We start from the raw sequence: 24,541 nt of genomic DNA on the forward strand, positions 1-24,541 counted from the left end.
ATACTGCGCTGCATCCTACAGTGACTGAGTAACAGAGCTCAACGAAAAAATGAATTTTCTGTGTAACCTGCACTCGGACAGTAATTTATTGACTCATTTCTCAAACGTCACATGGGGTAAGGGACGTATATTTTGGAAGGAGATGTCTCATCTAGAAATGACTCGAGCATATTCTTACACGTACGCACAGCGAAGAAATTTAAGCTATTTCTCCTCCATGGATGTCCCCACGGACCCCTCGCAGGCGGGGACGGGGCTGAACCCTGGTGGGGGCACTCCCGTCCCTGCTACCTGGCTTGGGGACAAGGCATTTGGGGGGTCAGATTCATGGGGCAGCTGGCCCCGTACCCCGCTTTACTGGAAAGTTTACTGTTCCTCTTTTCCTGGTTTGCCAACTTACACATTTAAGCCATTTACACAGTTTTCAGGGCTTGAGCACGTATTTAGATATGGGGCTCACGGAAAAAAATAAGATTTACCCGAAATCTAAGCAGCTCACAGCATATTCTGATTGCCAGCTGTGGAGAAATAAAATCTGTTAAGCAATTTTACAAAAAGGGGAAGTTGGGTGCTGTTACAGAACAGAAAATTGTGCTTCGTGTTGAACATGCAGGGCTGCATGCATGAATTCAGATGTCAGGTTATACAGACAAATAAAAAACCTCATTGAAGCACCTGTGATATTTGCCAAACTGGCAGCCTGTCGGTGGGAAGGATATGCACATTTGGACTGAAGCGAAGCAGAGGAATTGTAATACAACAAAAAGCTTCTGATGAGAAAGGCAAATCTCAAACCACCGAGACTTTACGGAGGTAATTTGGGCAGGTATAATCCCGGATCTTCTCAAAGTGGCAGGAGGACGCCTACTGCGCCTGAAGATGAGCCCGAAAGAGAAAATATACGGCCAGCTCGGCTACGCGGTCAAAACTCCATCTTCAAAGAATTGATTTTGACATGAGAAAAATGCAAACGGAGCAAGTTGCTACGGGAAGCATTTCTAACAGCGCAGGTCAGCATTACACAGGGCACCATCCTGAGAACACAACGTGGGGCAATCCGTCCTGCACGTAACCACATCTTCAATTAGGCAACGTATAGCCAGATTCCAGGATTTGACCCACCTGAAACCGGAAAGAAATAGATGAAGAACTCAGCGCTGTGAAGGGATGAGTTCATTGAGCTTCCCAGGATGTTAAGGAAAATGGAAGCAACTCCCAGCACCCAAACCTATAGAAATCACATGAAAGAGCTCCACAGAAATCTCAGTTCAGCCTGCTAGAAAATAAAATAAATACAAAAGAAGCGAAAAGGGTTAGAAAGTTAAATGCAGAATTTAGCGTATTTACATAGCGACTATGAAAATAAATACGAGAGAGAGCTTTCGTTCTTTACATTTTGTTTTAATAAACATGTTCGTAATAAATTGTCAAAGAGCTCTCAAAAAGAAAAGTCTGAGTCATTAGTATGCGGCAGTGCTTTACAGCGTACCAGAGATACAGCAAACGTTACATTATTTATCACAAGCAATCAATATTGTAAAAAAAAAAAAAAAAAAAAAGTTAAAATTAGCCATGATGTCCATGCCATTAGTATACATTTGTTTCTCATTTTACATGTAGATCCGTCTTATTTAGGAGAGGGTTTAGTGTTTTTCTAGGCATATTTCACCTAACAAAAACGCAGACTAACGTAGCTTCTCTGTATCTTCTTTTTTCTGTAGTGAAATAGTTTTACAAATAAAGTAAATAGAAATGAAAAGGTGAATGCCAGTTTTACATGTTTTACCAACACAATGACAAAAGTGTGAGACTTTTTGTAATAGAACCTCTATTACCGGTCATTTTTCAGAGAGAAGTGCACATACATAGAGACTATTCAGAAAACGAATCTCGAGTTAAATTTTTCATTGAAGTTGAGGAAAAATTTGAATTGTAATCTCAAAGGACTTCTTTTTATTCCATCCCCACAAGAGGAAAATAATTTTCATTCTACGTATTCTTCGGCTGAATGCTTTAATACAAAGGCAGCTTAGCAGCAGACGAGAGGTAATTCACCTTTATATGAAAAATCCAAGGTGCGCAGAAGACAACTGAAGACAGATCTTTAAGGCTCGAACTCCACTCCTGCAAAGCTTTACCACAGTTGTGACCGTGTGAGCTCTCGCGGAAGTCAGCCGCCTCCTCAGGATCAGAATAACTCCGTAGCTAACGATTAAAGTATTTTCTCTTAAATATTCCTTTGCATTTTTTGTTTCTTTTTTAAGAGGACCTGATTTCTCTGTACGCTTTCTTCCAAAAGTATAAAATACGATGTCTGAAAGTCTCCAGGGCTGGCTATAAAACAGGGTTCTGGGCACTGATATCCTGCTGCTCTTCTACAAGTTTAGTGGAAGACCTTCTTAAGCCTTTCAACTGTTCCCAGAGTTTTGAGAAATAAGATCGAATGTATTAATCTGACAGAAATCTCCCCATGCAGCGACCGAAATACATCTTTGGATAGTTTGTTTTGAAAATCCGTTTGCCGTTTCACAAAGATGCAATCCCCCCTGACTTGGTCCTGATTTTCATTTCTTTTCTGCATCCGGATAGTTCAGCACAATCCACCGCGCCTTCTTCAGCATGAAAAAGTTCAGACAAACGTTCTGATTCCTGAAGGAAAGAGAAGTGGAGGAGACATTCCAAGGCAATCCTAGAACAGGGTCGTTAGTGTACGGATGAATCAGTAACCAAAAGGAGAGAGAACGGAATTAGCTGCAGCACTGAGAAGAAAAGTGCTACGAAGGCAACAGAAATGTCTTCTCAGCATGTGTGCCTGCACATGATTCCATTACAGACAATAAATACCCAAATTTCTGCATATCTGGTATAAGAAATTTCACAATAAATTCTGAGAGTCATTTTCAGGAATATATATATAAAATTTTTTTTTTTTTGTATCTCTGTATGGGGATTGCGCCTCGCTTCGTCTTCCGAATGCTCCTCCTAACCCGGGACAAAGCCTGACCACCGTAAGCAACGTGTCCCACAGGCACCGCCGTCGTCTATAAACCACGCGTGTTGAAAAGGCCGTCGGCGCCACGACACCGCTCTGCCGAGCCGCCACGGCAGGCGGCCGCGTCAGCCGCATAGCGCCCTGCAAACCGTTAAGAAATGTTCTGGCGCTTTTTCCTTTGACCATTACTTTTTTTAGCAACTGGTGTATTTGCAGACCTCAGGATTCCCTTCCAGGAGACACAAAAATACAAGTCAAAGGTCAGCAGGAGGATGTAAAAATACCTTTTAATCTTATCTGCGCAACACGTCGTGTAGACTTATTTCCCCATCTTCAGGCGCTCTTTGCTGAAAGACTAATTCACTTCTCAACTGACAGAAGAGAGATAATCGATGTGCAGCATGTGTGGAGTAAAAGCTGCGACACACACAACTTTATCCATGTGTAAGATTTGAATAACGCTTAGGATGCAACTTTTCATATTAAATAATCAAAAATATCATCGCAAAGCACATGGTTCCTATATAAAGAAGAAAGTTTTTGAGTACCGTGTCACGTCTAGTGCTTATTTGCTGCAAGTTTTAAAAAGTTTTGTTTTCCGGAGTTAGACATGAAGTGTCTTTAATTTGGGAAGGTTTCCTGCCCTGTTGTGCGTACGTGAGTTACCGGGACACCTTTCTATTTTTCGTCACTGCGTCAATTCACTGTTTCGTTTCTGCAGGGGCGTTGATAACAAATTTACACGCCCATGCTAAATTATTGGCTTTAATGTCGAGCATTTTGCTCTCTTTTAGCATTTGGGGCTCGAAACTTCACAAAGGCACTTTTCCTAACGAGGAGAAAATTTAAAATTTCAAATTTTACCGCGTCCTCCATTACACAAAAATCTCCCCGCGGCTCCAAATCAGGAGTCGCTACATTCGATATCTCTCCCGGACACCGCAACATTAAAAAGTTTGCAAAAGCGCAACCCGGCCGAGCGTTTCCACTGATAACGCAGAAACAAATTGCAGTTTCTGGAACAAATAATACAAATGGGCTCGGGAGCGGGTCGGCCTGCGGAGAGCCCTCCCGTCTCGCTTTGATACGGCGGCGGCTTTGTTTGAGGCCTCGCAGGGGCAGGCGGGAGGAACGCGGGGCAGCTCGGAAAAACTCGCCCCTTCAAACCTGAAAGATTTTTTTTTTTTTTTTAAAAAAAAGAAATTAAACAGTAGTAAATACCGGCGGGACAAAAGCCCTTTTCTCGTCGTGGAACGAACGTAATACTGATAGATTACTCCCCGGTTTCCATGGGGACCTTTTTGTTCTTAACTCCAGATACCGATGGTTGGGGTTCCATCAGGAACCTCCTGGTTTTTTTACACCAAACCCAATGGAGCAGGCGAGGGGGAATGAAGCAAAATTGTTCGCTATCGATCCTTTTTCGTCGTCCCCCCCACCCCGCCTTTTTTTTTTAAGGAAAAACAGACGATTACTTCTAATCCTTGAGGAACGGCGGCTGCTGGCAGGGCACAATTAGCACATTTTTAGCATTCCTGCGAGGGCCGCCCGCCGAGGCAGGCCGACCCCGCTCCCCCGGGCCCGGCCGCCCCTCTCCGGGCCGGGGGTCCCCGGGGCCGCCCGGTCCGCGGTGGGACCCCTCGGTGAGGGGCGCTGGGGGCCGGTGGGACCCCTCGCTGGGGGCTCAGGTGTAGGAAAGGGGGAGCCGCCACCGCCGGAGTGGCACCCCGGGCCGGGCCGTGTAGGCCAAGCTAGGCCGGGCCGGGCCCGTCGCCACACCATTTCGGGGTTTTTCACCCCAAAGCGGCCGCAAGTTTCCATCCGTTGCGGGGCTGGGGGTGCCGAGTGACCGCGGCCACCCGTGGCCGTGGGGGTGGCGGGGGCGCGGGGCCGCTGTGGCCGTTTCCACGAGGGGAAGGGCGCGGGGAGCCGGCGGGGCCCCCCACCATGCCGGGCCCCCTCAGGGAGCGCGGCCCCCGGTCCCTCGCGGGCCGGGGCGACCGCCGAACCCCCCGCCCCGGGGGCCGGTCCCCGGGGTCCCCGGCCACCGCCAGCCTCCCCGGGCGGGCGGGAGCCCGCGGAGCCGGTGCTGCCATTGGCCGGGGAGCAGTGGCTACAGCTGCAGGACACAATTAATTATGCTAATGGCGCGGGGAGCGGATGTACTTTTCTCCCCCCCCTTTATCCTTCTCTCTGTTTTTGGCTGGTCGGGGCGGGCGGGAGCCGCCCTGGGCTGGGATCACATGATATTGTCTTCGCGCCACTTTCGTAAAACCCTTTTTATTCCAGGCAGGGCTGCGCTCGGGCTCAAAGGTAACGTGCTCGGCCCCGGCCCCCGCCGCCCTCCCCGCCCCGGCCCCCGCCGCCGGCCCGGGGGCGCTACCCCCGCTTCCGCGCTTTTTATTATTTTATCCTTTTTATTCATTTTCCCCCCCTTTCTTTACGCTTTCCCCCCCTTCCCTCCCTCCCTCCCTCCCTCTCCGGCGCGGCTCCGCCGCAATCTCTGCCGGGCGGCGCGGGTTGCCTAAGGGGGGGTAGGGGGGCAGCACCGACCCCCGATCCCGTCCCGGGGAGGGGGACACACGGGGACACAGCAGCGCCCCGCGGCCGCCACCCACCTGTAGGAGTGCGCGGGGCTCGCCCTGCCCCACGCGTGGGCTCCCGCGCCCCGGGGCCGCCCGCACCACCCGATGCACCCCTCCCCCCCCGGTGCCCCGGGCCGGCGGCTCCCGCGGCACCAACAATGGAGGGGGCGGCGGCGGGAGGCCGAGGCTCGGGGCGCCCAGCGCCGGCGACGGGGGGGTCGCGGAGCACGGCCGGAGGGGGTTCGCGGACGTTACGCGCCCCCCCCCCCCCGGTTACGCCGCTCCCGCGGTCTGTGTGTGGGGGTCGGGGGGGGGGTTCGCGCGCCGCCCCCGCGTGGCTGGCGCGTGGGGGGAGGGGGGGGGGGGCGCGCGCGCGGCGAGCACATGGCGGCGGGGTTGCAGGGGGTGTGTGTGTGGGTGCGCGCGCGCGGCGGGGCGCATGCGCGGGGCGCGCGGAGGGCGCCGGGGCTTGTAGTGCGGGGCGGGCCGGGAGGCGGCGCGCGGCGGTGTGTGTGTGTGTGTGTGCGCGCGCGCGCGCGGAGGGGGCGGGCGGGCGCGCGGCAGCCGCGGACCACGCGCTCGGCGGAGCCGCCGTCGGGGCGCCGCGCTCGCGCCCACCGGGCCGCCCCCCCCCCCCCCGCGCCCCGCCACCTCCCCGCCACCGCCGCGCGCAGGCAAGACCGGGGGGGGCGGGAAGGTGGGGGGGGGGGGGGGGGGGAGGGAGAGCGGAGGTGGGGGTGGCGGCCGGGCCGCCCCGTCGGGCCGGGACAAAGGGGCCGCCGTGCCCCGCCACCCCCCGCGCAACTCGGCGCCGTTGCGCCGCTTCCCCCTTCCCCGGGGGTGCGGGAGGGGGCCGGGCCGGGCCCCACCGGGCGGCGGGGCCGGTTTGTGGGGGGGGGGGGGGCGGTGGAGCTTGGCGCGTTTTTGGGTCTTTGAATGGAGGACTGCATTTCCCACCGTGCTTTGTTCCGGCGCTTTAATCGCGGCGGCGGCAGCGCGCGCCCCCCGGACGGGGCGGGCAGCACGTGGCGGGGCGCCCCCACACCCCCTCTCCGGTGCCCTCGGGGATGCTCCGGTTGCGCCCCCCGGGGAGGGGGGGCGGGGGGGGTGGGAAAGGGGAAAGCGGGGGGGGTGGTCGCCGTGCACGTGGCGAGCGCGGCCGAGTAATCCCCGCCCGCCCCCCCCGAGCAGATGGTCAGTGCGGGGGAGATAACGGCGGTCTGCGCCGCCCCGGGGGCAGATAATACCCCGACGGGGGCGGGAGGGGGCTCCCCGAGAACCCGCGTTTTCCCCCGCCATAACCCCCCGGAGCGGCTCAACTTTTGTAAGAGCCGCTTGGGGGAAGCGGGGGGGGCTCCACTCCTTCCCCCCCCGCCGAGCATCCCCGGCAAAAGCTTCTCCACCTCGGCCGTGGTCTTGACAGCCTGGCTCCGGAGGGAAATTTAAATTTGTTACTATATTTTATTTATTTTTATCCCCCCCCCCCCCCCGCCCTCCTACGCGGCGGGTCGGTCGCCTTTGTGCTGCGCGGCGGGTCCGCGGCATCATCTGGAGTACAGATACTCCATTATCTGGAACGGAGGGTGCGGGATCATGTGTCACAACTTTCCTTGCGCTTCTTTTTGGGGGGAGAAACGTGGGGTGATGCAAGAGACTCGGTGAAGCTCCGGGAGAAAGGTCAAGCAAAACATCTCACGTGCTGCAGGAGAGCAGGAAACCGGGATGTTTTGATACCTATTACGGTTGAAAACTGGAGGAAGCCATTTTCACCTTAATTTAAGTGAAAATGAGCTGGAAACTCTTCCTCGGTTAAACCGCCTTCCCGAAACTCAGAGCCCTCTGTGCTTTAATAACGAGAAGATCCGTGCTCGATGGAGGAGCAAATCCGTATCTGTGCTACGCAAACATTAATATTGGTCTTCTCTCTCGGCAGGTACCGCTGGCTCCTGCGCTTCGCTCGAGACCCTTCTGCGACGCTTTAGCTGGGCTGGAAGAAGGAGAAGACCTTTTAAAGTCGAAGAGTTTCTCTCCGGTGATGGGCCTTGAGTTGTGCAAAAGTGCTTACAGTGCAGGTAGAGTTTAGGTTCTACTGCAGTATAAGCACTTCTGGCATTACTGTGGCGATTCGGTGACGGTGGCAGGGCACGGATGTAACCAGGATCGGTGGGTTTGGGTTTTGTTTGTTTTTTTTTTTTTTTTTCTGCGTTCGAGCTATGTGACAAATGGTTCTTGTGTTAAGGTGCATCTAGTGCAGTTAGTGAAGTAGCGTAGAATCTACTGCCCTAAATGCTCCTTCTGGCACAAGCCGCTGCCTCTACATCCGACAAAACCCTTGCGTCCATCTGGCTTTAGCTCAGCCGTTATGATGTTAGTTAAAGCGGCTTTTTTCGTTGAAGGCGATGGCTCGGGAAGTAGTTTTGTCCTAGCAGTATCAAAGTGCTCATAGTGCAGGTAGCTTGGAATTGGACCTACTGTAATGTGGGCACTTACAGTACTGCTAGATAAAGTGCATCCCGGCTGGTGGCAGCCTCTGGAGAAGACGGTGCTGATTACAGTCAGTTTTGCAGGTTTGCATCCCAGCTTACTAAAATTGCTGTGCAAATCCATGCAAAACTGACTGTGGTGGTGGTGAATCTGTGGTGGATAATGGGTTTTGGAGCTTGTCTCCCTGCCCCCTCCTCCCCCCCTCCCCCCTGCTGCCCCACTTCTTTTTCCGCGGAAGACGTGAAGATGCCTTGCGCTGGTTTCTCCATGGGTGGGGATTTGTTGCATTACTTGTAGCTGTCTGTAGAGTATTGCACTTGTCCCGGCCTGTGGAGGAAAGGAGGACTTGTCTTCAGGCTGCGCTGCCCCAAACTTGCCGGTATGGTAAGCCTTGTTTTGCTGTTGTCGGGTGGATCACGATGCAATTTTGATTAGTTTAGTAGGAGAAAAATTGCACGGTATCCATCTGTAAACCGCAAGACCTTCATCGCTGACATGGCTTTTGTCAGTCGTCGGTTCTCAGAGCAGAGTCCGCGGTAACGTGTGCGTAGTGGCTTGCTGGTGACTCCGCAGCTCGAAGGGATGGGAAGAGAGAAAACTCCAGATACAAAGGTTTGTCTACCATTTAAAAAAAAACCAAAAAAATAAAACCAAGCCAACCCCCTGGAATAGTCGCAGTGCTCCAGGGAAGGGCATTTTGGGAGTTGTTTTCTGTAATAACATATAAACGACTGTGGTGGACTTACCAATAAAAAGATTTTAAAATAAAACTTGTGTTAAATAATGTATCTCACTGAAGTGTGGTTGCGGTAGACGAGTAAGAGAAATCTGGGAGACCCTTTTTTTGCTGCCTTGTGCGTCACAGCCTTGTCCTGCCTCTTCCCCCTCGGTTTTTGAAGAAGGTGGATCTGCTGCAAAACTCCTCTTGCTGCTGCTACTTCCAGGAGGCCCTTTGCTGGGAAGGGGGATGTTTCTCCCCCTGGCCAGGAGAAGGACATCCTCCAGGAATCGTGCTCGCCCTTAAGCAATAGTCACGCTCCTTTTTTTTGGCTCTTTGACTCGCTGAGCCTTGATGTTGGGAGTGGAGCTGCAGCTTGAACTGCTGCCCCTGGGAGCAGGGAGACCTTGGTTTGTCCCAGCTTCGGAGGCTCCAGCGTGGTGTCACCTGCTCCGCTGTGGGAGCAGGGGCCGGAGCTGAGGCTCAGCTGCATGGGCTGGATGTGGCAGCCCGGAATTTTGTGCTCCGGCGTTGGGTGTTGCTGCTGGGAGAGTCTCGGTGTTGATTGCTGGAGCGATGGGGTCTGGGTGCTGCTGGGGGAAGGAGGGAGCTGCTGCTGTGGGTGGGCGAGCGGCGATGGGCTTGGGGAGAGCTGCGCTGCTGCAGTGTCTTTTGTGTTGTGCTTTGTGGTTTGTTTTTTTTTTTGGGGGGGGAGGGTGGGGGGTGCGCTACCTGCGAAGGGGAACCCCTGAGTGTCTTGGGGAGAGGGTTGCTTGGATGCTCAGGCTTCAGTTGTGGTTTTTTTTTTTTTTTTCCTGGTCTGCCCTCTTCAAACTGTGGTTCCACGCGCCTGATGTGGCAGAGCTGTTTGTAGACTTGTTCCAGAGCCGCAGCTTGCGGTCGCTGCCGTTCCTTCGGCACAAACAGATGTGGTCTGGGCAGCGCCCGCGCCTTTACAACACCCTCCTTCCCCCAGCTAAAACATTTTGAGATCTAAAAGGATCATTTTGCTGGTCTGGCTTGCGGTAGCCAGTGCAGCTGGGCTGGCCGCAGGATGGGTCCCTGATGCAGTCCTGTCCCCAGGGTCCCGTGCCCAGACCTGGTCTGGGGGGGATTGAGCACGGCAGGGAAGAAAATGCCAAGCAGAGCGGTCCTTGCTTGGTTGGAGCACATCAGCAGAGCTCCTGCGGGGTCTTCCCTGCACCTGGTGGCTCTGGGTGATTTTCTACCCTGGAATCTAATCTGCAGCTGGGTTGTAACCGTCCTTGTGCTTTGGAGAGCTGTAACCGGGACATCAGATCCCTGCGCAAACAAAAGGCAAAGGTGCTCCCTGAGTGTAGAGCCCTTCTGGCTGCCCCACTTGTTGACAGTGAGGAAAAATGGGATGGAGATTGTAGTAATTGTGATTTACTGTAGTGCATCTTACCCTAACCGAGTGGAAGCCGTCAGGCTGTCGTCACGCCAGGAACGAAACCCAAGTTTGCTGCCGTGTTAATGTGGTCTCGGGAGATGCTCCAAGCGTGGCTTTTTGTTGCTGATCCTGGAGCTGTACCCAGTTCTTGCGTGGGGTCTTACTGGTGTTTTCTGGGTGAGCCATCAACGCCGGTGTGGTAATCCCGGGAGGCCTCATCAATGAGGGCTTCTGAGCACCCTGGTAGGGCCAGAGCTTAAGACGGGCACCCCAAACCCATCCCACCCAGGCTGAGCTGGTGACCGATGGCTTCAGCAGTAAACGGGGTGCATCTTCAGGTTCTCTGGATGAGGTGGGGCTGTTGTTGTCTGATCCTGTGAGTGGAAGCTATCTGTTAATAGCGTAGGTGTCTGCCGTTCTGGGGAGTATCTATATAATCTGTTCCGAGTGACAAGCTGCCAGTTTGGGTGCTTGGTGTGGAATTTACTGACTTTGCTCAAAGCGCTGAAATTTGGAAGTGATCTGAATGTTCCTGCAGTTGTAAACCAGCTCGGGCATCGGGAGGAAGCAGGATCCTCCGCTCTCTTGGGAGCAACTTCTTCAAACCGGTGCCCTATGTGTCCTTCCTACGCCTGTAGTAAGTTGGTTTTATTGTCAGGCTGGGGTGCTCAGGCAGAGTGGGGCGGGTGGTGCATCTCCAGGACTTGCAATCTGTTTTCCTCCAGGGTGCTGGTGACATGGTGAGGAGGGGCCAACTCCCAGGGTATTCTCATGGCAGGATTTGGAAGTCTAATGTGCTCCTGTGCCCATCTTTAAGGCTGATGAGGAGGTGTATGGTGTGATGATGACACCAAACTAGGAGGGGTGGCTGACACACCAGAAGGCTGTGCCACCACACAGTGAGATCTGGACAGGCTGGAGAGCTGGGTGGAGAGGAACCTCCTGAAGTTCAAGAAGGGCAAGTGTAGGGTGCTGCCCCTGGGGAGGAATAACCCCTGCACCAGGACAGGTTGGGGGTGACCTGCTGGAGAGCAGCTCTGTGGAAAGAGGCCTGGGAGTCCTGGGGGACAACAGGATGCCCATGGGGCAGCAATGTGCCCTCAAGGCCAAGAAGGCCAATGGCGTCCTGGGGGGCATCAAGAAGAGTGTGGCCAGCAGGTGGAGGGAGGTCATCCTCCCCCTCTGCTCTGCCCTGGGGAGGCCACATCTGGAGTGCTGTGTCCAGTGCTGGGCTCCCCGGTTCCAGAAGGACAGGGAACTGCTGGAGAGGGGACAGCAAAGGGCTACCAAGATGCTGAGGGGACTGGAACACCTCTCTCATGGAGAAAGGCTGAGGGATTTGGGTCTCTTCAGTCTGGAAAAAAGAGGACTGAGGGGGGATCTTATCAACGCTTATAAATACTGAAAGGGTGGGTGTCAGGAGGATGGGGCCAGGCTCTTTTCAGTGGTGCCCGGCAACAGGACAAGGGGTAACGGGCACAAACTTGACCATGGGAAGTTCCAACTCAACATGAGGAGGAACTTTTTTCCTGTGAGGGTGGCAGAGCCCTGGCACAGGCTGCCCAGAGAGGTGGTGGAGTCTCCGTCTCTGGAGACATTCCAAATGCGCCTGGAGGCGTTCCTGTGCCACCTGCTGTGGGTGACCCTGCTCTGGCAGGGGGTTGGACTGGATCATCTCCAGAGGTCCCTTCCAACCCCTGCCAGTCTGGGATTCGTGGCTGCAGAGGCTTGATGCGATGGCAGAGTGTGCTGGCTCTGAACTCTCATTCGCTGCACATCTCCCAGCGAGGCGTCCGTCTCGTCTCACGTCTGCTGTCCTCTCCTACCCCTAAGGACACGCTACTGGCTTGCCGAAGACCCTTTCAGAGCAGGTCACCCCTGTCCCACCCAGCCTTGCTTCCAGCTCTGTCACATCTCCCGCCTGTTCTACGCCGCCCCCATCCCTGTGTTGTGAATTGATGTTTTCAAAGGTCTAAAAATGCTCAACCTGACTTTTGAAGTAAGGAACGACCCGCCTCTATACTAGCAGCACTGTGCGGAATTGCCTTGTCTTGAGCACGGAACATCGCTTGGTAGATTTTTCAGGAGATGCCCGTGCTTTCTGAGGTTTCGGATGCCCTGTATAATCAGGTGGAGCCCCGGGAGGACGAAAAAAGCTCAGAAAAACCCCACAAACAAACCCAACCCCAAGAGACATGGTTTTGGGTATTTCAGATGTGTGAGCTCTGAGGGTGGGGGCGGAGGGGCTGTGGAGTTTGGCTCCCTGTGAGGGGGGAAACTGCGGGATCTGATGGAATTTTTGACTTTCCCTGACCCTCTGTTTGGGGAAGCTGAAGCCGGGGGGTAGGTCCAGGGGCTCCCCGGTCTGTCTGGGGATCCTCTCCGCAGCCTCTCCTCCCATGGGAAGCGCCTGGGGCGGGGCAGGGATGGGCGTTCGGGCGCTGCATCGACGCTTTGCTGCAGCAAAGGGGTGAAATCTCAGATTCGGCTATTGCCGGCGCGATATATGGCTTCGTTCTCGCTGTGCCAGCACGGGGGTTGCTGTGCTGCTTTTCAAACAAGGAAGTTTGGTTTGTTTTTTTTTTTTTAATTTTTTTTTTTTATCCCTGAGAAGTGTGGCTGTCAGACATCGGTGCGAGGGGCTGAGGCTGCTCCAGGACATCAGAAAGGAGTCGGCACCAGTAATTTTTTACTGGAAGTATATAAATGGGTACGAGGACACGCAGCCGTGAGGGCTTCTCGTGGAAAGAGACAACTCTTGCTCTGGCTACTTCAGAGGGCTTCTAACATCGGAGTGCCTAGGCTATTTTTGTAGAGTGGAAATATTTAATATTATTTCAGTCTCCTTCCTGCCGCACGACACTTTCTGTTATTTAATATGCGTGCGGTCATGCCCAGCTGTAATCAGTGCTTGTCTCGCGGAGCATCCAGTGGGTACTTTCCTTTTCTCTTAGAGGAAACTTGTTAAAATCATTCTTGATACTTCTGAACTAGCACTTCTTTTTAAAGTATCCTCTGCTGTTGATGGTCTTCACGGTATTTTTTTTTTTAATAGCGCCGAGCCCGGGTACGCACTTCAGTCGACGTGTCTCTGTGATCACTGCCCTTCATCTCCGGCTGCTCCCGAATCACTTTCTCCAAAGTAATTACAGTGCGTGTCCATAAAATCGGGGTGTCGTTTCCGTATGTTACTAGGTTTAAATCACACTTGATGTAGAGTTGTCATAGAATATTGTCCAGCTCCAAGCCGGATCTCATCCTGACCTGGGAAAGCGATGACGTGTCGCATCCATCCTCAGTCTCCTCCCCGGCTGCGCTTCCCCCCCGTACCAGCTCCCCTGCGAGGAGACACCAGGATAACACCCCTCATTCGTTCTCTTTGACTTTTTACACCTTCTCACTAAGTTACTGTACTCCTGCAGTCAGCATGCCGGCTGCTGCGGCCGGATCAGGAGTCACCGGTTACCTGGCTAATTACCTTTCCCATTGGAAGTGTTGCTTGTGAAGGATACGTTTCGCTTGCCAAAGGATTTTATAAAAGGTAGGGAATTGCAGCACTGAACCTAAGGGAAATCACCAATGCTGTTTTTATATACTATGTACATAAAAACCACATAGAAGAGGAAATTACCGTTTTGTTACTCTGGTGATACAGAGCTGGAGTAAAGTGATTTTTATTTATTTATTTATTTATTTTTAATTTTTTTATAAATGGAAATGGGCTCTTTGGTGCAAAGCGCCGGTCTTGTGCTGTTCTGTGCCGGTGGAGGCACCAGACCTGGTTCCGCGGCAGGTGCCCTGCAGCAATAGCGAATGGCTGGCGGGACAGATTGAAACCTTTGACAGAAGCGACAAATCCCTTGGGACTTCAAAGGCCGCGCTTTGCCAGCCTGCCCGCGCGGAGCTTCATCGCGGCAATGAAAGGAAAATTAAGATCTTCCCGCCCTAAAACCACAGCCCCCTTCCCTCCTCCAAAGCTGGACCGCTCCTCTGTCTTCATTAGCAGCTAAGCCCAAAGAACACCTTCCTTCCCGTACCCAGCAGCCATCTAGATGCCCCTTAGTGCTTTAACAAACAACAATTTTTCAAAGTAGCACCTGCTCCCAGAACATCCACTCGTATGGATTTTTAGTGGTGTGGGAGCGGGCGCTTAAATCCCTGGAAGTGGCTTGAAAATCCCGGCGCTGAGGTTACCCGTCGGTGTCGGTGATGGGCCCTCTGCTGCGAACCGCTGCTGCTCGTGGCGGAGTTTTCAGCTCTCCGGCTGGGATGCGGGGGGATCCAGGCGCTGCCAGGGATGCGCCGTCCCGGGAGACGGGAGGTTCGTGCTGCTGGTGTTCCCTGGTCGTCGCTGCTCGCCCAGGGAGGCGGCGGGACTGGCCAACACGGCTTCTTTCTTTCTTTTTAATTTTCCTCTTCTTTGTTTTTCCTTATTAAAAAGGATCTTTGGTGCTGATGGGAGTTTTCTGGTTTGACGGGTGAAAAATCTGGATTTGCATTGGTACGGAGTAAAAAGGATGCAGAAAGATGGGAAAAGAATGTAGTCTTTGCACTCTTGGCTGATGCAAAAACCCAAAGCCTTGTTTTGCTCAAAGAAGGAGCAATTTCGACTAAAATAAAAATATTTAATGATGAAAACCTACTAAACCAGCCCTACAGCTGAAGAATCTGCATCTGAGCCTTATCCTTCAAAAGCAGCGTGTAACAGAGCTTAATTGTTTGATTAAAAATGTTGTAGTTCCTTTTATCCTGATACAGTACGGCAAGGAGTGCGAGACGGCTGCTTGCCCTTTGTTTTGGGGGGGCCTCAGGGCGAGTCCTTTATCTGCAGTAAAAGCCATGGTTAGTTTTGAAGAAAATAAGTTTAAAACTAACAGTAAGGACTGGATGGGCAGAGCGCGGTTCTCCCACGGGACGGGAAGGAGCGTTGCTTGCCATTGCCGCCTACCTGTGTGGTTTTATGAGTACAATAAATATAGCAAAATACAGTCGCGTTAACTCTGATGGTCGCACCGCCGCCGCTCTGCTGGTGGGCCGTTCCCGAGGCAGCAGCGTGGGTAAAAGCACCTCCCCAGGATTCTTTTTTAGATGCCAAAAATCTCTTCTACCCAGTGACGCCTCGCTCTCCAGCTAAGACACGGGCCTGGCGTGTTTTCGGAGGTGGTGGCAAGCAGATAAAATGGAATTAGAGGCTCGGCTGGAGCGCGGGCAGGGCTGCGGCGCTGCCTTTCGTGGTTTCTCACTGGGGCGGTTTGTGTTGCGATGCTGACGCTCCGGCTGCTGGAAGGTTGTCGGCGGGAGACGGGGATTAGCAGGTCTCGGAACTCCTGGGATGTGGATGAGACCTGTGCTAGGATCATGCTCCGGGGATGCCACCCTCCCACAGCTGCTCTGCCCAGCGTGCCCCGGGAACGCAGCACCCAGCGGCCCCTCTGCTGCCCCAAACCGGGCTGGAAAGCGGGTTTTAGGGTGAAACTCTGCTGTTTTTTCATGCTGTTAAAAAAAATACATGAGCGCCATCTAGGCTAATGCCATTTATTGCGTTTCCTCTCTCAGAATTTTTCTAATGGGCTGTCACCAGTGGGTGTCCCGGTGGAGGGTCCGCGGTAGCGTTGTGTTGGTGGCAACCGAGGGGCTTTGCGAACGGGAGGGTTAAACGTGGAGGGGTTTGGAAAAAGTTTGGAAAAACGAGGGAAGATGCCTCCTCTGTGGCTCCTCGCCAGCCCGCAGTGCCTGGCTGGGCACCCGTCTGTCCCCTAGCATGGCTCGGGGGGTGGCACAGGACATCGGGGACCCTCCTGTCTTTGCGGGAGCTGGTCCCAGGGTTAGAAACTTTGCACCTGTGTCAGGCAGGATTTGCTTTGCTTCAGCATCCTGCTGCGGGATCCCGTTCTGCTTTTTCCATGCTGGTAAGAAGCTATCGGTGATCAGAACCATAGAATCATAGAATTGTCTTGGTTGGAAAAGACCTTTAAGATCATCAAGTCCAACCATTAACCCAGCACTGCCAAGTTACCACTCACCCTTGTCCCTCAGCACCACATCCGCATGTCTTTTAAACACCTCCAGGAATGGTGACTCAACCGCTTTCCTGGGTGGCCTGTTCCAGATCTGCTTTGCTTGTGTCCCACTGGAAGCTGGGGATGCCGGCACCGCGGATGTGCAGGCTGTCGGTGCGACGTGCAGGTACATTATCCCGTTGGGGTTCGGGATTGCGCATGCCCCAGGCAGGAGCCGCTGCGGTGTGTCCTCTTGGCATGCCGAGGGGTCACCTGTGAGCCACGTGTGTCCTGTTGGCGTGCCGAGGGGTCACCTCTGAGCCGTGAGCTGTGGCCACGTCCTGGTGCTCGTGTTGGGGCTGGCTACGGGCCGCCTGGCTCCTGGCCCCGCAGCATCGCCTGCTGCCCGTCGCGTTACTGTCCCAGCTGTCAAAACGCAGCTGGCGCGCCCTGCTCCTCAATGCAGCCTGGTCTTGCATCGCAGCTGGTTTTTCAGCGCTGATCGGGAAAATTCATGCACATTTAAAAGAAGAAAAAAAAATTGGGTGAGGAAGGAACGACTTTCTCAGATCTGTTACTCGGCCTGGTTTTGCTTATTCTGGATCACGTTGGGTCTGGGTGAAGCTTTTATCCCCTGTCACAATAAGCTGAGGCTGCCCAGAAATGCGGTGGGTGCGCCCAGTACGCGCGGTGGGTGCGATGGCCTCTCTGAGCGAAGCCTGAGCCCTTCCGGGAAGCGTTCCAGGAAAACTCTTTACTGTTCTGCCCATCGGCCGCATACAAACGGGGCTTTTCCTGAAACTTCCGAATTTCAGGGCCGCAGCCCTGCCGCCGCTGAGGGTTTGTCTTGATGTTGTGCTGTGACCCAGCTGGGATTTGTGGGACACAGCTAGGCTGCTGCCCCGGGCTCTGTCGGGGCGACTTGCCTGTGGCTACCTGGGAATTAGCAGGCTAATTGCCAGCCCTGCAAGGAGGAGCGGGTGCTGCGCAGGTGGGAAGGGAAATAGGTAGAAAAATGAGTGAGGCAGAGCTGTGTGTGACAGGTGAGCGCTCTGCCCCGCCGCGTTTAGTCCCCAAATCTTCAGCCTCCCGCTTTTCCGTTCGCCACATGAGGGCAGGCTGTTTCTAAATAAAATAGAGTGAGAAATCCCCTCCAGCACACGCGGCACATAAATCTCCAGCCCAAACCCCCAGGTTTCAGCCCCCACCCCCCGCCCAGTCCAAGGGGGCTGCGGTGGATGAGGACGAACACGCTCATAGCCTGTGTGTGCAAAATCCACCCAACCGTCATAATCCCCCCCCGGCCGAGGGAACCGCTCCGGCGTTTGCCGTAACTATCTCCCTGCTTCGTTATTCCTCTGGGCCAGCTTCGGTGACTCTAATGGCATTAGCTCTGCATAATAAGTGTCTTTGCTCCAGCCGCAGGTTCGTGGCCTTTGCTCACTCGGGGACCTGCATCCCCCTCCTCGAGCAAAGGGATGCTCCTGGCAGCGTCATGGCGCTGTCGCCCGGCCCCACGAGGATTTACTGCCGCGGTCTCACCCGGCTTCACGGCTTCTACCCACTGCCTGCTCCGTAACTTAACGCAGCTTCCAGGGATTTTAACGAGGATGGAGTTAACTGGAGTTTGTCTGATAGTTGTTAATGCTGCAGAGGATTTGGTACTCTGGAAGCTTTCTGCCTCTGACTCGAGTTTATTCCTCTCCTTAACTCTCTTTTTTTTTTTTTTTTTTTTGATGGAAATGTAACAGCAAATGCCTGTTGGGAATATATGGTTTTAAGAAAAAGCAATATGGATTTGTCAGTGTAGCAAATAATATCCTCGGTTTTAAGCCTCATGGACTTAAAACCCAACGCAGGGACAGCTGGGGCGTGGAGGAGGATGCTGGAGGCTGGGTGGTACGTGCCCTGGGCAGGAGCACAGGGAGCCAGAGCGGGGCCGGGGCAGCCCCGTGCATGGCTGCAAGGAATGTCCCCTGAGATGTGAAAGGATCTGATTTCATCCCCTGAGGATGAAAAGCTGGACGTGAGCCAACAGTGTGCGCTTGTAGCCCAGAAGGCAAATCGCATCCTGGGCTGCATCAAAAGAAGCGTGGCCAGCAGATCCAGAGAGGTGATTCTGCCCCTCTGCTCCGCTCTGGTGAGACCCCACCTGGAGTACTGTGTCCAGCTCTGCAGCCCTCAGCACAAGAAGGACATGGACCTGTTGGAGCGGGGCCAGCAGAGGGACATGAAGATGCTGGGCGGGCTGGAGCCCCTCTGCTGTGAGGACAGGCTGAGAGAGGTGGGGGGGTTCAGCCTGGAGAAGAGAAGGCTCCGGGGAGACCTTCCAGCCCCTTCCAGTCCCTGAAGGGGGCCTACAGGAAGGATGGGGAGGGGCTGTTGGCAAGGGCATGTAGCGATAGGACGAGGGGCAATGGTTTTAAACTAGAGCAGGGGGGGTTCAGATGAGACATTAGGAAGAAGTTCTTTCCAATGAGGGTGGTGAGACACTGGCCCAGGTTGCCCAGAGAGGTGGTGGAGGCCCCATCCCTGGAGCCATCCAAGGCCAGGCTGGATGAGGCTCTGAGCAACCTGATCTAGTTGAAGGTGTCCCTGCTGACTGCAGGGGGGTTGGACTAGATGGCCTTTGGAGGTCCCTTCCAACCCAACACATTCTAGGATTCTGTGTTCCTCTCCAAAGCCCTCTTCGGTTGCACTAACAAATGCTTTGCCCTCGCAGGCAGTGGGAGCGGGCAGGCTGCGATTTATGGGTCTGAGGAAACCCTCCTGCTCGCATTCCGGTGTTAGAGCAGCAAATGTCTGCTAACATGTTATTAGAAGTGACGGAACAAGAAGAAATGAGAGTAAAGCCCAAGCTCCACAGTGGAGTGATGTGATTGCTGGTGGGGAAAAGCCTACCAGATATTATTAATCTTAAAATATCAGAAATGTCATAGTGACTGCAATAAACCACAAGTCCCTATCCATTGTCTTGAGAACGATTCAGTTAGGAGACATGATGGGAAACCCCCTCAGCGTGGCTCCGTCCTGCTCGCCAGGGGCGCCACTAAATCTGTTGCCTTTTGCAGGTTTTTGAAAACTTCACTTAGAAAAAAACCCAACAAACAAACACCCCCAGCCCGCAGCCGAGGTGGCTGCTGGAGAAGTGTCTGAGAAGACGTTGGTCTTTGGAGCCTGGGTCATCCTTCGCTGTGAGTGAGTTTGTGCCATCCTGCTCCTGCTGCTGGAAACCTAATTTCTGCCCAAAGCCAGGCCTGCGCCCGCAGAGCTGCAGCATCTGTCGCTTTTAAATCAACCGACATTGTCCCAGTCAACTCCTCCTAGATGTGCTTCTCCCTCGCTTGCTCTCTCAGGTAATTTTTCATGTCCTCCTGTGTAGAAGCATTTGGGAGGATGCCTTGGCTCCGCTTAAAGGTTTGACTAGGGTCTTCAATCTGGTTGAGCTCTTGCAGCTCTGCGGGAGAAACGTGTCCCCGGGCACAGCCGGATGGCCCAGCCGGATGGGGAAAGCCAACAGTGACCTGCACTCCGGGCATCCCCCCACTTTTCCTCATCCACACTTAGTCTGACCTCCTTGGATGTCAGGAGGATGGGGCCAGGCTCTTTTCAGTGGTGCCCAGCGACAGGACAAGAGGTAATGGGCACAAACTTGACCATGGGAAGTTCCACCTCAACATGAGGAGGAACTTCTTTCCTGTGAGGGTGGCAGAGCCCTGGCACAGGCTGCCCAGAGAGGTGGTGGAGTCTCCGTCTCTGGAGACATTCCAAACGCGCCTGGAGGCGTTCCTGTGCCACCTGCTGTGGGTGACCCTGCTCTGGCAGGGGGTTGGACTGGATCATCTCCAGAGATCCTTTCCAACCCTATGATGATTCTGTGATTCCTCCTGCCTGGGTCTCTCCGCGGTTGTGCCGGATTCACCACTGATGTGGGACAAGTAACACCTGGGGCTGAGGTCACCGGAGCCAGAGGGGATGCTGGTGCTGGCGGGGAGACATGGCATTGCTCCTGTGCCCTGACGACGGCCACTTTCTGATCTCCTCCTGCATTTTTTATTAAAAAAGGCTCTTTTTTCCCCATCCAGAGTGACATAAGTAATTGCTGCTGAACTGTTGGGCTCTTACAAGGATGCGCTTTTACAGGATGGAAAGAGATGGTTTATTCGGTCGCTTTGTTCTCGCCATTGTACATGATGAGTTGAAGAGCAGCTGGGGAGGAGACAGCTGGGCAGGAGATTTCATGCCTCCTGCCAGGCCTGGATGCAGCCACTCAGCCCCAGCGGGGTCAGAGAAGTTATTTATCTTTTAAAGTGTTTGTTCTCTGCTGGATTTACAGGAGCTGACAGGTCACGATGGAGTTTAAGGATTGAATGTGGGAAAAACAACCCCTCCACGAGCGTCATTATCCCGCTGATAACAAGGGGGAAAGAAAAGGTGATGTTCTGCTGGGTGTTACCAGCTGTTGACATAAAGCCTTGAATCCGTTTTGGGTCACTTCCCAGCCTGTCCCTTGGTGGTCCCGGTGCCCAGACTGGGACGTGCCAAGTGGTGCATTACCCTGTGACCAGGTTGCCACCAGTGGCTGCCAGCGGGGGCTGGAGCTGGCCAAGGAAATTTCTCACCCTTTTTGGCCGCTAATGACAGTAATGGGTTAAAATAGCTCTTCAAAGGAAGGCTCCCTCTCTCCCCACATCCTGGCCACCCCGTCACCTAGAAAACAGGGAGCAGTGCACTAATTTGAAAAACTAGTATCCCATTGAATAAACTCCTCTGCTAAATATGAGCCAGTTGGATGAAAAAACCCACCAGAATTGGTGGGTTGTAGCACCTGGATTGCAGTCGATGTTGTACCAGTCCCAGAGTTTATGGTATAACAGCAACATTTCCACTGTACCTTGGTCTCTGACCTGATGCCAAGCTCAAATCCAAGGAAATCCGGAGCAAATCTCCTTGCAGTGTTGTGTGAGGTTTGTGGAAGCGGAGGAAAGCTTTCCAGCCTCTCCGGCCCTCTGGGAAGATGTCGGGACTGAACGTCAATGAGAAAATTCCCACTGACTTCAGATGGGCCAGGATTTGGGCCGGGGGGGGGGAGCGGGGTTAAAGGCTCAAAGCGCTGATGCTGAGCCCGGCTCCACCGCCCCATTTCCATCGCTGGAGCCCTGAGGACTAACCTCTGTTTTAGTAGGATTTTGCCACGTTTAATCGAACTGTTTTGTTGCCTGTGGGGTCTGCTGCCGTGGCTGCTGCAGGAGCTGACGTGCCATCGGATGCTGTGCAGGGTCCCCCGCTCTTTGGGTCCCTCTCTGTGGCTCCCGGTGCCCGGCACCAGCCTGGCTGAGCTTGGGATGCTCAAGCCCGATGCCGAGCGCCTGGATCTGCTGTGCCGCATGCAATGCTCTGCTGCAATTCAGTTCACCTTTAAAAGACCCGCAATCAAATGTTACGACTCAGCATTTTCCCAGATCCGACCCTGTGAACACACAAGGCTCCTCCAGAATGGCGTAAAATGTCCGAGGAGACAGAGCGGCTGACCTAGGCATTTTTATTATTATTATTATTTTTTAAATCTGAAGATGCATGACTGTGGGGAGGGGAAATCCAGGGCAGTTGGTGTATTTATTGCTTGCCAAACGGGCTAGTATTGCTAATGCGCCGCCCCTTTGGTGGTGGGGCGCAGTGACCATTTTTTAACATCGCCCCATAATGGTTAAATACAGTAACTTCCGTTCAGATCAAAAAATCTACGGAACCGATGTCCTCGAGTGCTTCGGGAGCTGGCTGAATCAGACCGATTCATAAAACGCAGCTCGCAAACTTACTCAGTGCCAAGTCCGTGGTGCTTCGGCTTTTTTTACCCAGGATGGGTAGAAGAGATTTCAGGAATTCTCGTATCGTGGCGTTGGTCAGAGCAGCTGCTGCCCGGGCTGGTGCCTCTCGGGGCTGCGGGGGACATGGGGGAGCCCTGGGCACCCCTCGGACACAGTCCTGGAACTGGGGCAAGTGCCCAGCCCTGCTCCTGGGTGTCTTGCACAAAATGTACTGTTTTTTGCTTTTTTTTTTTTCCAGGCTGTTTTTGGCTGCCGTGTCTGCTGTTTGCCTGAGGCTGCTTGGTGGTGGCGTGGAGAAGCCGTGAATGGCAAAGCTCCTGCCGGGATCCCCCTCTGCGTGTTGAGCCTCAGGAGAATCTCGATTTCCAGCTGCTCTGTCAGCTTCTGTGGGGTCTCAGCTTGTCTCCATCGTCATACCCTTGTGACACGGGGAGATGCTTCACTTAGGAGCCATCAGACCAAGACCACAACAGTTTTTAGGCTGGGATGCCCAGCCTGCTTTGTAATCAGAGGAAGCAAAAGGTGAAATGCTTGAATAAACCTTTGTAAAATTCTTCAGACCTATAATTAAATACCGAGCGAGCCTTGGTTTGTTCTGCTGCGTCACAGCGAAGCTCTTGCAAGTTGTGAGGGATGGTCTGAGGTCTCCATGGCAGTTCGCAGAATCACAGACTGGTAGGGTTGGAAGGGACCTCTGGAGATGATTCAGTCCAACCCCCTGCCAGAGCAGGGTCACCCACAGCAGGTGGCACAGAAACACCTCCAGGCGGGTTTGGAATGTCTCCAGAGATGGAGACTCCACCACCTCTCTGGGCAGCCTGTGCCAGGGCTCTGCCACCCTCACAGGAAAGAAGTTCCTCCTCATATTGAGATGGAACTTCCCATGGTCACGTTTGTGCCCGTTACCCTTTGTCCTGTCCCCGGGCACCACTGAAAAGAGCCTGGCCCCATCCTCCTGACACCCACCCTTTCAGTATTTATAAGCGTTGATAAGGTCCCCCCTCAGTTGTCTTTTTTCCAGACTGAAGAGACCCAAATCCCTCAGCCTTTCTCCATGAGAGAGGTGTTCCAGTCCCCTCAGCATCTTGGTAGCCCTTTGCTGTTCCCTCTCCAGCAGTTCCCTGTCCTTCTGGAACCAGGGAGCCCAGCACTGGACACAGCACTCCAGATGTGGCCTCCCCAGGGCAGAGCAGAGGGGGAGGATGACCTCCCTCCACCTGCTGGCCATACTTTTCTTGATGCCCCCCAGGATGCCATTGGCCTTCTTGGCCTCGAGGGCACATTGCTGGCCCATGGGCATCCTGTTGTCCCCCAGGACTCCCAGGTCTCTTTCCACGGAGCTGCTCTCCAGCAGGTCACCCCCAACCTGTTCTGGTGCAGGGGGTTATTCCTCCCCAGGGGCAGCACCCTACACTTGCCCTTGTTGAACTTCATAAGGTTTCTCTCCACCCAGCTCTCCGGCCTGTCCAGGTCTCTTTGTATGGCAGCACAGCCTTCTGGTGTGTCAGCCACCCCCCGCCCCCCCAGCTTTGTGTCATCAGCAAACGTGCTGAGGGTGCACTCTGTCCCCTCATCCAGGTCATTGATGAATATATTGAAGAGGACTGGGCCCAGTACTGACCCCGGGGAACACCACTCGTCACTGACCTCCCACTAGACTCTGTGCCCCTAATCACCACCCTCTGAGCTCTGTCTTTCAGCCAGTTTTCAGTCCACCCCACTGTCCATTCATCTAACCCACGCTTCCTAAGCTTCCCTATGAGGATGCTGTGGGAGACCGTGTTGAAAGCCTTGCTGAAGTCAAGGTAGGCAACATCCACCGCCCTCCCCTCATCTATCCATCCAGTCATGCCATCGCAGAAGGCTATCAGATTACAGGCTCTTGCCCTGTAAGGGCCGGGTGCGATGCATTCACAGGCTGCAGCGATGCGGGTGACACAGCTCTGGCAAGGCTGCAGCTCGGGGCTCTCCATCCCTGAACTGCAGTTGCCCAGAGCAGGGCCCGATCCTGCTGAGCTCCAGCCCGGCCAGTCGCTCTCTTTACATGATGAAATGGACTGATACTAGCGACAGGACAGGTGAAATAAGTAGATTTAGGGACTCTTTCCAACTCAGAGGATATGGCAACTTCTAGCCATAGCCGTAGAGAAAAAAGCCACACAAGATGAGAATAGGGAGAGGACTTAAGGACACAATCACGACAAGGGATGGACACAGGGTAAAATTTAAGAATAGGCCGTGGGAGTAAATGAGACATTGTGAAAATATGATATTACGGTCCAAAACTGAACATGCACAGGGGCAAAAGTCCTGGTAAAAGCGCATTTTGAAATCCAGAAGTTTGATATTTTTTCCTTTGATGTATTGTTTTCCCACACACTGCTTCCAATTCTAAAATAACCCCAAAGTAAAATGAAAAATAATCCAAGGATAACACACCTAAAAGTACTTTCAAGAGAAAAAAAAAAAGGGGAATCACAGCAAAACTTCAGATCTCAGCCTGTTTAAAAATAAGTGACCTGTT

The 24,541-nt window shown here is 53.7% G+C and overlaps 1 long non-coding RNA gene across 1 annotated transcript; it reads left to right on the top strand.

The window, feature by feature from the left end:
- The first annotated feature begins 5,177 nt into the window (after positions 1 to 5,177).
- LOC134520942 (uncharacterized) lies at positions 5,178 to 22,482 on the top strand. The gene is made up of 5 exons (XR_010072590.1): positions 5,178 to 5,305; positions 7,511 to 7,649; positions 19,261 to 19,545; positions 20,526 to 20,623; positions 22,256 to 22,482. It is a non-coding gene; the product is annotated as an uncharacterized LOC134520942 (long non-coding RNA).
- Positions 22,483 to 24,541: the final 2,059 nt, after the last annotated feature.

This window comes from Chroicocephalus ridibundus, chromosome 9 (assembly GCF_963924245.1).
Source record: "Chroicocephalus ridibundus chromosome 9, bChrRid1.1, whole genome shotgun sequence".
Lineage (NCBI taxonomy): Eukaryota > Metazoa > Chordata > Aves > Charadriiformes > Laridae > Chroicocephalus > Chroicocephalus ridibundus.